Below are 14,542 nucleotides of genomic sequence, written 5' to 3' on the forward strand. Positions count from 1 at the left end.
AAAGTCAATAAAAGCATGATTTTGAATCAATGATGCATTCTTAATTTTCTATGTAAGTCAAACAAATAGAATCCAATATATATGTTAACATTTATGTTTTCATTCCATACTTCACATGAAATACATAAACAACATAATATAACACATTCAATTAAACACATTAATTGCATGTTTTATAGTAATTAACCTATAATAAAAAAAACATAGTAACAATAAAAATGGGTAGCATAAACAATTAATAACAATTATGAAATCAAAATAACATATTCTCCTTAGCGCAACATATGATGGGAAAGTATATGCATCCCCTCATAAATTATCCTTATAATTGTGATGTCTTCCATAGAGCAATCAAAGCAAAATCCACAGCGCAACAATTCAATTGAAATTACTCAATTTATAAAAGTAGTGTTTTTTATATTTAAATAGTAAAACACAACCCCTTTGTAGCCACTCATCAACAACACACTCTACCAATATGCATCATTGCAATTAATATGTGAATTTCTTAAAAACATTCATAGATACTCAATAGCAAAATGGCTTACTACGGGTTTTACCGAAGACAGATGAACACATCATACTAATCAACAAACTTAAAATTCTCAATCATTTAATAATAAAATCAAGCTTAATAACAAGGCTACAAAGATAGGCTTTGATACCAAATGTAAGAAATTTAAAACTTTGGTTTATGATATAAACATGAATAAATCATTCAGTAAGCAGAAGCATACACAAAAACATACCTCTTGTAGTCATTGCTATCAAGCTCTATACCATATGTTTTCTCACAAGTAAAACTACAAAGTATATCAATGTTTATAGACAGAGAGAGATCTTCTAACCTTTGTCTTTTTTGAATATGTGTGAATCAATGGAACATCACAAGCTTTATATAAGCAAGGCAAGAGACCCCTTCTTAAAATCTAAAATGTAACTGTTGCTTTATTATTTGGCTTCTTCATCAAAATCCAATAATACAAAATAAAAAAAATTGTAACAACTAATTCAATTATGTTTATGAGCTACATAACGGTTATATGCTAACATAAGTTTCCTTAAAAAACTCGATGAATTGAACATGATTTGTGAGTTATTATAAACTTTCTTATGTATGATTTTGGTTCCTACAGATAAAGAAAAAATATAGATCTTTATCGAGGGACAAACCCAAACTTCAATGTTAGGAGGTCAAGTATGAAAACTAAGATTCATATATGCATATCAAATTTCATATGAAATATTCACAAGTTATGAAGTATTACTGATTATATCAATAATTTATTACATTATTAATAGAAAATATATTTATACAAAAAACAAACCAAACATGTTTTAAAGATCCAAGATTATAAAATTCAATCATTAACACATTACAAATAAATTTCATGAATTTATAATTAAAACTAGTGTTACATTAATTCATATTTAAAAAAATAGAAGAATAATAATGTTATGTCATGATAATAGTTAGTGCCCCAAAATTTTGATATATCTTGAGTACAACTTGATATTTGGTTTGTTTTCCAAAATTTATTTAATCGCATGTTTTGATCCATACACTAACCATGCCCAAATAAACAAAGACAAGAGGAAGGAAGAAAAAAAATACAAAGAAGTGTCGTGGTCTGATGTAAGGTGGAGATTTAAGTTTTGGGTTATAGGAATATTGAGTGTTGGGATGGATGAATTTTGGATTTTGCACGGTTACCAGTATATACAGGTTTTGGTTGGAACTTTAGTATTAGGGGGCACCTGTGAAGCCTCGATACTCCAAAATGGTCCACGCATCAATGTCATTCTCGTGTCGAATATCACTATTGCCCCAATATATATTTGAAAAGTATCAATTTTTTTTTAAAAAATAACGGATACGACCTTAATACAACTAGGACACGACTTAGGTTAGGGGGACACAACTCAAGCCGTGTTGGGATACAACTGCAATACGGCTTGAGCCATTTTCTGAACTTTTTTTAAAATTTTAATATTTTAAATTAGAATTTTAAAATTAAAAAATGCTAAAAGGGTAGGGATTTAAAGTCATAAGAGTTTTTTTCATATGACTTTAAAGTCGTAAATGATTTTTTTTCTTTTTTTTTTCATTGAAGTCGTAAATTATTTTATGACTTCTATTTTTTTTGCATGACTTTAAAGTTGTAATGTAGTTTTTTTAAAATTGGAATTAATTTTAAATTTTAATTATTTAATGAACTAATGCATGCTTTTTTTAGTTTTATTTAATATTTTCTATATTTTTTTATATTATTTTATTTAATATTTTCTATATTGTTTTATTTAATATATTTTCTATATTTAATATTTTCTATAAACTGAAGTCGTAAAATAATTTATGACTTCAATAAAAAAAATCCTTTATGACTTTAAATTCATTTGAAAAAAACTCTTACAACTTTAAAGTCATATTTAAAAAAATAAAAAATTGAAGTCATAAAGTTTTTTATGACTTTAATGTAAAAAAAATAATCGCAACACATATTATGACTTTCATTTCAGCCCTTTCAGATATTAATTTAAATTTTATCCCAAATAATAAATTTGGAAAAAAATTACCCCCTAAATTATCATTTGGCACCGGGTGGGTGGCAATAGCTCGTTAAAAAAAGGGTGGGTGACAACATTTACCGACAAATATCAGGAGTTATATGAAAAATAGAAAACAAATATAACATTAGGTTTGATATGTGCTAAGAGTGACAAAGCACAAAAATGTGTGTTTTGCGGGAAATGTATCTCGTATGGAGCATGGGACATTTGGAAAAATGAAAACTTCAAAGATTTCCCAAAGGGGTGTATAGAAGGTCTGAGTCACAATATTTCTTTACAAAATGATTCTTTTCTTTTATTTATGTAGGATGGGTTCTTATTGAGTGTTAACAAATATTTTTTAGCACACTCTTCTTTCCATTGATATTTTTTTTATTCATTTAAATCAATAAGAGATAATGTATTTAAAAGAGTATGTTAGAGAATATGATTCATTTTCTATTTTTTGAAAATATTATAATTTATTTTTAATATAATGTTTCTTATGTTATTTTTACTTTCAATATATTTATTAATTTTAAGTTATATTAATATAATTTTTAATACAAGGAGAAATGCAATTCAGCAAAAAAAAAAGAGTAGGAAATATAATAAAAAAGAATTAGTGAGCCCCACACATTTTCACTCTATTTCCACTAAACCAAACAACTAATATTATTTCCACTCTCCCCATATATTTCCCTCTTACCAAACATGACATTGTTCTTCTATCTCCCACACCTTATGACCGCAACATCATTCTATTTTAATTTGTTTTCTTATGATGAAAAGTTTAGATGAGTTGAATTTAAGATATTATCATAATTTGAACAAACCTCAATATTCAATTAATGTTTACATAGATACTTATAGATTATCCACTAACAAAATTCTCATATTAACAACATGAATAAACTTATATTCTTGTGAGATATAAATTTGTTCCTTACCAATCGAATCAACCTTTGATCATTTTACTTTTTCTTATTCCAGCTTCCTCTTCTCTTTTGGGAAAGCCAAAGATGATGTGGAAGAAAATAAATTAAACCAACACACATCCATTAGAAAGTGAACCTAAAGAGTTATGCAAGGTTTATTGGAGGGGAAGAGGGGCAAACGAGACAATAGACGTAAAAAATATATTCATATTTATGAATATAAGTGAATAACTTACACTAATATATTTGTTACCCGTTAATAAATAAGATAGGGACGAATATAAAGATATACTCATCACATAGGTATTCCTTATTTTAGTTTATTAACTCACTATTATAATATGCCTTTTTACGACGCACATTCTAAAATAGTTATGTGGAACCGTCTTAGAATGTCACGTAGTGACATTTTATGTAATTAGGGAGAATGATTTTTCTTTTCACGACTCACATTCTAAGACGATTTTGTTGAACCGTCTTAGAATGTATGACAGTGGCATTTCTATAATTAGGAGGAACGTAGACGATGACGATTTTATCTAAAGGACCGTTGTCGGTTTTGTACCCCCAAATTACAATTTCTTTCTAATTAATCTCTGGCGCGCACCTTGCTCAAATATCCTCACCCACTTGCTGTCGATTTTGCCTTCCTTACTGAGTTTGTGTGCTCACCTCTAGTGGTTGGTCCGTTCATCTACTCACTGGCCATCGAACATATCTTCTGTGTGTCATGTTGGCATGGTGTGTGACCATCGTCAGCCAGGTAAGTGCATTTTACGCTTCAAATGTTGTTTGACCATCGTTGTCCAGGTAAGTGCATTTTACGCTTCAAATGTTGTTCCTCTATCATGAAAGTAATAGGTATATTAATTAGTTCACTTAATATAAAGGCACTTGTGTGACAATCATCACCGTCCTGACCATCGCCACAAATCCCTTCACTTCGCATTGTTCGAACATGCATGAAACCATAAACAAAACATGATATGCCACACTAAAACAACAACCCCTTTATGATCCCTTTTTGTTCTTCAGGACCATTTGACTACCAAAGCAAAGAGATCCTCCAAAAAACTTGGAACTACAAAAGGAACCTCCATCACCTCTGATCTTGACAGGCTTAGCAGAATTTGGGTTGCAAAGCTAACTCTTCGTATGAATGATGACAAAGGCTCTAGTAATGTGAGACTTGGAAACTCCCATAAAAAGACAGTAAGTATTGAAACCTTGTTGAAAGGGAGCTAGTAAGAATTGGAATTTTTAACCAACAAGATAATGTGTTAGTGTGTTTGGAAAAACTTATCTAGTGACAAAAATTTATAGGTGTCTCTAATGACAAAAACAAATGAAAAAACTTAGTACTTCCCTTTAGATACCATGTAGTACAGGGCATTAAGTTTCGTTTCATATGGGAATTTGATTTCATATCTTACTAACTCCTTGTAGGGTTCCACTGTCAATGAACCTTACAAAAAATTCAATATATTAGTGTGTTTGGAAACACTATGTTAAATGTGGTTCCCAACAAAAACTAATAGTTACTTTTATGTTGAATTTAACAAGATGTTACATTGAAAGTGAATTTAAATGTGAAACCAAACATGCACTTCCTATGTAACATAATGTTTAAGTTTTCCTTCATTATTTCTCTATTTAAATTTGGTCTTTTATTAAATTCAGTGGCATCCTGTTGTGTTATCCATGTAGTCGACGTCATTCTAAGTAATAAGACTTTTGTTTGCTTGTCCACTTATGCATACATGTTATACTTTAAATGGATCCTGAAATGTGTGATAAAATGAAAGGTGAAGGACTTGGTAAATGAAAAGAAAAAAGGAAAACAAAAAGGAAGCATTAAGCACATGATATATTTTTCAATTAAATTAAACAATTTTTAATCCATTTGAAAAATATGGATTGACCTCATATCCTGCATAATAGCATTGATTTAGACATAAAAAAAAGTTATCATACACATCAAACCTTGCTTTAATCAATATTGACTTTCAAATTCATAATCAATTCTAATGAGTGAAATGATTTATTCATTAACTTTTTGATTGAATTGCCAAAATATTTAGTAAAATGTGAAGATTGAAAGCAGCTCAAACAGATGTAGAAGTAATCTTTATATGATAAATTAGAAGTCACTCTAAGTACCTACAAAAATTATAAAAAATATACCCATTATATTGATTGAATAATTTCATTGCTATTAGACTTTATTGTTGAATAGTTTAGAAGCCGACTTTACCTATACAATGAAGCATCAATAAGTATTTGTGTTTATTTTATTGTCCAGTTGGATTATTGGTTTGACATGAATAATCATCAAATTATTCTCATTTTTGGATAGTGGCTAGAAGTGGATTCCTTTGTCGAAGAATTGCAAAAGATTGAGGGAGTCCAGTCTGTTTCAAAAGGCCATTTTTTCAGAAGCCCTAGTTTAGCTCCAACTTTTCAGGTATGGACACAGTGACACATATTTAACCTTTGCATAATGTTCTTTATTGTTTGCTTGAATGAAGTATTAACTCATTATTTGTTTAGTCGGAACTCATCATAAGTTACTAAGTAATTTTTATGATAAAATAATGTAGTTGAGTGTTCCGGGATGTACAAGGGGTGAAACATGTTACTTCTTCATTAGCTTACAACTTTATGGATACCCAAAGGGTGAAGCATGTTACTTCTTCATTAGATGTATTGATAAATTCACTATTGTCTGGTTGTGGTGTATGTACTTTGTTTATTTTTAATTTTTGCCATCCTTGGAGGAGAAAATAAAAAAAAAAGTGGTATTATCATGTGTTCAAATATTCATGTTGATGTCATTTTTAACTCTAGCTTGTATATATAGGGTTTTCTTTTGTTACACATAACTAAAAAATATAAACATTTTAGAAATTATTACTTGCCAATTAATGTAAATATATTGGTATGAATTTGTAATATAGGTGGCAATGAAAACAAATGACCTATATTTTTTTAAACAACGCTTTCTAAGATGATCGTGTTTTGAAAATTGTCTTAAAATATATCACATTTTAAGATGGTTGTGTTTCGAACACCACATTCTAAGACAGAAGACAGGTAGAGAAGCGTCATACGGTTAATAATTGATGTATGTACTTCATATCCGATGTAAAAATGTTATTACATAGTAGTGACTTTTGTTTGGACTTATAAGTTTGAAGTATTTTAAATTTAAATTTAATTTTTAAAGTGAATAATCTTAATTAGTATAATAGTGTAGAGTATTGCGTAGAATATTTAAATAATCTTAATTTTAACCTTTAAACTACTTTTTTTTTGAAGAAATTGTTTAAATAAATAAGTATTTAAATTGTATTTTAAAATTATTTTTTACGCTTTCATAAACATCCATAATTAAATATCCATGAATACTGAACAAATCTATATGTATATGTTCAACGAATTTCTAAAACAAATATTTATCCACGAGATAGATAAGGAGTAACTATTATTCATGTCCATCTAGTTTCATCGTCATTGTGGTTGGAACAAAAAGTTCTCTAGTCAATACTTAAATTTGTGTTGCAAAAGATTATTTAAAAATAACACGTGAAAACTAAAAACTAAAAATAGTACCCAACTGTCATTATTCTTTACTTTCAATGAAAAATTATCTCGTGGCACCCACCACATTCTATATAAATTGCTGCAGCTGCTAGGTAACACTTAACATATTCTTTTGATATGTTACCACTAAATACAAGCAACGGTCATCTAATGGTCAATGACACTTTGTTGGATAAGAATTTCAATTTTGTTTGAACCAAATACTAACAATGTTCGAACTATATTCTTGAAATTTATCTCATCCAATTCTTTTGGCCATTTAAGTATTTCTATTTATCTTTATTTGTTGTTGTTGGAAATGATAGCAACACAAGCTAAAGTTCACGTGGTAAGGCTATGGAGGCCTTATCCGTTAATAAAGCAAGATACAAAAAATCAAGTGCAACATAAGAAACCTTAAAACCAATAAACATGGATAAACTCTGCTTAGCTAATTGATCAGGATTAAGCGGGCTGATTTACTTCACGAAGAACATTTTTTATTATCCTTACTTCACGAAGAACATGGCTCTACTTGAAGCAGCCATCTAAAAGACCAGACTTGAATGTATCATTTATTATTATTTATCTAATAAAAGAGAAGCTTGCCTTCATTTATAAAAATAACGTCCTAAATTGAAAATTCAAGCAAAAGCAACAATTCAGATGAAATGTCAATATCGTAAAATAAGAGTGGTGAAGAACTGATTTATATAATATTATAAATCGTAAATCCATAAAAAAAATCAAATACAAAAGGCTAAGTACGTAAAGAAGATAAAATTAATAAACATAAACATATATATGAATTTCGATTCTCATATTCAAAAGTATTAAATTAAGATTTGTCAAAAAATATTGATCAGTTGATAAGAAATGAAATTCATATCTATAAGGATGTGAATTTTATTCTTACGACACGTAAGAATTTCATTAATATATAATCTATAAGTATTTTTATAAGTGTTTTTTGAGTTTTGAGACCTATTTTAATTCTAATAAATTCCTATGAAATTCAATTCACATATACATGACAAAAAATTTATTAAATTAGGATTTAATTATTCTTTTGGTTACTAGTTTGATGCCGTCATTGGTTCTAAACAAAATGAGAATTACAACACAATTTACTTAACAAAATTACATGTCACTATTGTGTTAGACATTTTAATGATATGATAAGTCACTAAATTGTCAACGTGAGTCATTAATATTATTACTTAAGAGTAGTGATTAAAAGTGACAAGGAAGAAAATGTTAAAGAATTTTAACTAGTCAAAAGAGAATAAAATCATAAATTTAAAAAAGTTTAGGAGTAAAAAGATAATAGACTTTTTTATGCATGTAATTATTTTATTTTTATTTTTTGATAAGCAAAATGTAATTTCATTAATAAGAATCAAATTTAGCGCAAGGTATGTCCAATTAAAGTTTATGAACACTTGTAATTTGTTAGACTAAAGCATAATAAAACTCTTAAACCTAACCTTATTCTATGTACTCTCTTAAAATATCATATAAACCGTTTTATATTGATTTTATTCCATTAAGAAATAGTACAAAAAATTAACATTGCAAAGAATAAATTATCAATAAGTTACCACTCAAATGATAAGAGAGTTTAAATTAATTAAGCTACTTTTGTTATCTCAAGAACTCCGAACTTGTAAAAAACAGAGTTAAAATGAATAACCTCAACATTCTAAACATGTCACACTTAAAAGGAGGTGAAATACTTGGACCAAGCTAAAATTTTGATAAAAAGAAACTAGTAAAATAAAGAAATAAAAAGTTACCGTGTAGGATGGAAAACTAGATAGCTAGCTAAAATCTTGCCTTCTTTGTTCTCTCAGCATCTATCATATGCATGAAACAAAACTAGCACTATCTTTTGTTGTCTTTGGAGATAGGAAACATTTTCACCTATCAGAAGCTGAAGATGTGGTGGGCCTAGCTAGTAATTAACTGGTTAAGAAAATGATGGAAGCTTTGATGAGTCAACCTTTTCCGTTGCGGTGGCTTTGTCCCTTCTTTTGCGGTTTGTGTTGTCCACCAACAACGTTTTCATATATTTTTATGATTAATTAAGCTTTTAGTTTTAATTTTCTTAGATTTTAATTTTTAATTCTTCAAAAGTTTTTTTTTAATAAATTTTAGTTTTTCATTAATTTTTTTATTAGTAATTTTAGTTCCTCAAATTTTTTATTATCTATTTTTAGTTCTTTGTTTTTTTATTGTTCATATTAGTCATTGTTTTATCCATTTTTAACCCCTCATTTTTATATATTTTAAGCAATAAAAATAAATAAAATACTAAAAATTGACAAACAAATTTGAACGACTAAAATACTAAAAAAATTATAAAAGATTAAAATTTTTTAAATAAATTTTGAGAGACTAATAACTTAATTAATTAATCCTATTTTTATTTTATTTTTGGGACATGGCTTTTAATTTGCCCGTGAATCTCACTTTCCTTTCTTCTTTCTTTTTTTCCTCAAAGAGAAAGGTCACATTATTTATGGGACGGTGGCATATAATATGAGTGATTTTGTTGCCTTTGCGCACATGCATGTCATAGTGCGTTACCCCTGAAGAAAATAAAGTGTTCTATCATGGCGTTGTTAAATAGCTTGTTCGGAATCTTTTGCTTTGTAGATTAGTTATAATTATGTCGTCCTTTTAGCATGATGAAATGAGTTTCTTCTAGTTAGACTATTATATTGAATTTGGTCAATTAAAAGCTTACTATTACCGATTCAAGTGAATTCTCTTGAGGTAGAGTTGACAAATATGTAGTAATGATTTGATTTTTTATATGGGGTATTTAGCTGTTTATTAATAAATTATATTTTCCCATAACATTTGTACGAAATGTTTATATTTTTTTTAAGGCAAAAGATGTTAAATTAAGCTAAAGAAATTGTGTTCATCCCAACTATAATGACACCAGCACAACCACCCACTACAACCAAGAACAAATTCATTAAATAGGCTAAAGAAAAACGAGACATAAGCCCCGCAAGCAAAATCAAACCATGACTATGCAAAAAGAGGACTATCTAAATCTATAATAGGGAAGTGTCTGTTTGTACAGTAAAAAAAATCTGGAGATGAAGATTGGAGTATAATTCCATCAATTTAGACCATCTAAGCTAATAGTGTGAGAAACTAGTCTATCTGCACAAATATTGTCCTGACGATAATATGATCAACTAAAAAAAACATAGATTTTGTCAACAATACTAAATTCTTCCAACTGTTCTTTAACTATTAGGGGACCAACTTATCATCTTTAAAGCCTTGGACAAATATTTACCTATTTTATTAATAATTAATCTTTATTAAAAAATTTGATTGATTAACTTCAGTAAAATTTCATTTCTCAACAACATTTTTTTTTTCATTTACAAAGACCTAATTTAAAGAATCAAAACTCAATTTCACTCAAATCAATGACACATTGATAATTAATTTAAGAAAAAAATGTTTTTGATCCTTGAACTTTGAGTCAAACTAGGTTTTGTTGCATGCACTTTTAAATTGATAAATTTAGTTTTTAACTTTTGAAAATATATATATGAATTTACTTTCTCTTCTCATTTAAACTTATTATTTAGTGATGATTTTTTTTTAACACAACAAAGTTAAAAGAATGATTAAATTCACATATCAAGAAGAGTTAGTCCATTAGTCTAGTTGATAAGAAATAAACTCGGTTAATAAGAATGTGGATGAATTCAATTTTCTCAAAATTGAATTCACCTAAACTTTTAGTCAGAAAAAAATGGTTAAAGTCATATATTTTATAAACTTGAAGAACTAAATTCATCAATTTAAAAATATAGGGATCAAAATCAAGTTTAATCGAAAGTTTTTAAAAAAATTAAAGACATTTTCACTTCATTTAAATACGTCTAAGCTAGCTATTTTTTTTTTGGTTGAGTCGTCTAAGCTTGCTAATGAAATATACTCATCAAATTAAAATATCTCACCGGTAATATCAAAATATTTCACTTTAGGAGTAGTAAGCTTGCTATTTAATCGAATTGCATACGATAGATTAATTGTGACATGAAACAACCGTGCAATAATCAGAACCCTTTTTCGTAGTGTTTTGCATAGAGTAATAATAATATGATTAATATCATATATTTTGTCAAAGTGGTAGGGCACTGTATAGTGCCACGGTAATCTATTAGGGGACCAATCTTATCAAATAGTCGTTAAAGGGCTTCTTCGTATGCAATTGGTGTCGCAAAAGAACCTGATTCTACAATCATTAGCATCGCTTTCCCTTTGGCATCAATTGATAACCTTCTACATGTGTCCCAATAAAAAGAAGAAAAGGCAAGGAAATATGAAGCTAGTCGATGACCATATCTTTTAATTCGTCGTCCCAACATGATAAAGTATGAGCAAGATGCATTAGCTAGAAGGTACAACAGCAAGTGATGTTGCAAGGATTTTTATTTGTGTTATTAACCCATAAAACCAATTATAGAAGAGAAACAAACTATACGCAAGATTTAAACTTTGTACAATGAGTCATTATTGTAAAAAAATTTATAATTAAGCCTTTAAAAACTTATAAGGACAATCGAAAAGGTTGTATAGTTGAAAAAGATTGATATTTTTTCCCCAATAAATATTAAGTATGAACTTATATATAGATATTGTGAATCAATCTTTTTGCAAGGGTAAGTGGCTACCATTTATTCTGTTAATAAATAATTTTCTGTCTCTATATATAAAGTAATTACCATAATATGAAAAATATAATGTGCAAATAAATTTTATAAATTAGACCGGAATTGCTGTTTATTTGAAATAAAATTGAAAGGAATAATTGAAAAAAGGACTAGGATTGAACCTAAATTCTCATACATTTATTTTAACTTTTAGGTCAATCTTATGGGATTAAAACTAGGGAATATGAAAGTAAATAATCTTTTAAATAAAAAATAAAAAGTTGATAAAAATTTAATCAAATAATAAGTAGAAACAAATATAAGAATGATTTTTTAAACAAAGGGCCATGTATAGTTTGTAATGAATTTTTTTATTATATATAGATAGATGTATATTACAATTTAGAAATGTTAAAACATATAAGAATGGAATCTAATGGGTTGACCTATCAATCCATCTAAATGGATTGAATTAGGTTGCATAATTAAATTCACCAACTCACATAATTTAATTTAACTAATCTATCAACTCCATAGATTTATGACAAGTTGAGTTGGGTTGAGATTTAATTTATTTTTAATTTTTAAATTGAATTACTTGATGTTTTATTATATTATATATTAGTATATCTTATTTTTATTTTTTGCTGATATATAAAATAGTAATTTATATTTTTATATTTTTTATTCATTTATTGGGTTAACTCACGAGTCATCATTTTTAATATATATATATTTTAAAAATTTTTGGCCGGTCAATCCACTCTAACCCACAATCCAGCACAGGTTGGATCAGATGATTGAGATTTCTAACCTAATAAAAAAAACTAATTTAATTCAAACTAATCTATTTTTTTAGTGGATTAAGGATATGTTGAGTTTGATTAAATCATTTGACACCTCTAATTTTTTTTATTTGTAAAAATCGAAGATAAATATTACAAAATTTACAACAACTCAATTATTTTGTTTAACTAATGTATTAATGTGTATTCATTCTTTAAGGGAGGGATCTAAGGGGGGCAAACATTGGCATTCATCCCTCCCTTAAGAATTTTTGTGTATATATGAAAAAACTAAAAGAAGATTAAATTAAAAAAATATTTAATAAAGAAAAATATGTTTTTGAGTTGATATTTATTTATATTTTTTCTAGTAGTAGATTATATTTTTAATTTTATTCATAAAATTAGTAATAAATATTTTTTAAATTTATTATTTCTTAAATAATTATTAATTAGAACTTAAATATTTAAATAATTATGTCCCGATTCTCTATATTTTTAAAATAATGTATTTATTCTCTTGTTAAGAGAGGTTTTTGGAGTTATACCTCAGTAACAAATAAATCCCAAAATATATTCAATCAGGGTTTATCTTCATGTGCATTATGACATTACTCCTTGAACGAGAAATGCATGATGCTAATTGCTGACCCATGACGCAGGACTCGATTTTCTCGTGGATTTGGAACCCAACAACCATGAAGCGAGTCTTCATGCATTTCAAATGGACATTTTTTTTTAACTCCATGCAAAAACAACACAAAAATTGTATACCGGGACAACAAGGCAAATTGATCCATTGGAGTCTTTTTACAAATTATTTCTCGAAATGGGGTTGTTTGTAAATATTTTTCAATGGGGGGCTGTTTTGTACGTGAAAAATGTCACCATGCATGCATATTGCCAGCATGAATGACGAGATGCAGGTGGGAGGGGACTCGCCATTCCTTCTGGCTATTTGGGAGGGGACTCGTCATTCCTTCTGGCGATTTGGCATGTCTATATCGCCATTAAGTCTGGCGATTTGACTTTGATGTGAAGAAGACGCAGACTTGTGTGCAGAAGAGATATGTAATGCGATTTTTTTTAAAAAGAAATACGCTTAAAAAAATGTCATTTTATTTAATTGTTATAAAAAAGGAAACATTAAAAATATGCTTTTTTTAAGAAGGAAATACGCTAAAAAATGTTATTTGATTTAATTGCTATAAAAAATGAAACATTGGAAATATGTTTTTTTTAAGAAGGAAATACGCTTAAAAAAAACGTTATTTTATTTAATTGCTATAAAAAAGGAAACATTGGAAATATATTTTTTTTAAGAAGGAAATACTCTTAAAAAATGTCATTTTATTTAATTGCTATAAAAAAGGAAACATTGGAAATACTTTTTTTAAGAAGGAAATATGCTTAAAAAAGCATCATTTTATTTAATTACTATAAAAAAGGAAACATTAGAAATACGATTTTTTAAGAAGGAAATACGCTTAAATAAAAAAGAGTACATATTTCTATATTTCGAACAATGATACATGTTTCCTTTTTAAAAAAACATCATTTTATTTAAGCGTATTTCCTTCTTAAAAAAATCGTATTTCTAATGTTTCCTTTTTTATAGTAATTAAATAAAATGATGTTTTTTTAAGCATATTTTCTTCTTAAAAAAAAGTATTTCCAATGTTTCCTTTTTTATAGCAATTAAATAAAATGACATTTTTTAAGCGTATTTCCTTCTTAAAAAAAATATATTTCCAATGTTTCCTTTTTTATAGCAATTAAATAAAATGACGCTTTTTTTAAGCGTATTTCCTCCTTAAAAAAAACGTATTTCCAATGTTTCCTTTTTTATAACAATTAAATCAAATAACGTTTTTTTAGCGTATTTCCTTCTAAAAAAAAGCATATTTTTAATGTTTCCTTTTTTATAACAATTAAATAAATGACATTTTTTTAAGCGTATTTCTTTTTTTAAAAAAATCGCATTACATATCTCTTC

Source organism: Glycine soja, chromosome 9, assembly GCF_004193775.1.
Source record: "Glycine soja cultivar W05 chromosome 9, ASM419377v2, whole genome shotgun sequence".
In the NCBI taxonomy this organism is placed as follows: domain Eukaryota; kingdom Viridiplantae; phylum Streptophyta; class Magnoliopsida; order Fabales; family Fabaceae; genus Glycine; species Glycine soja.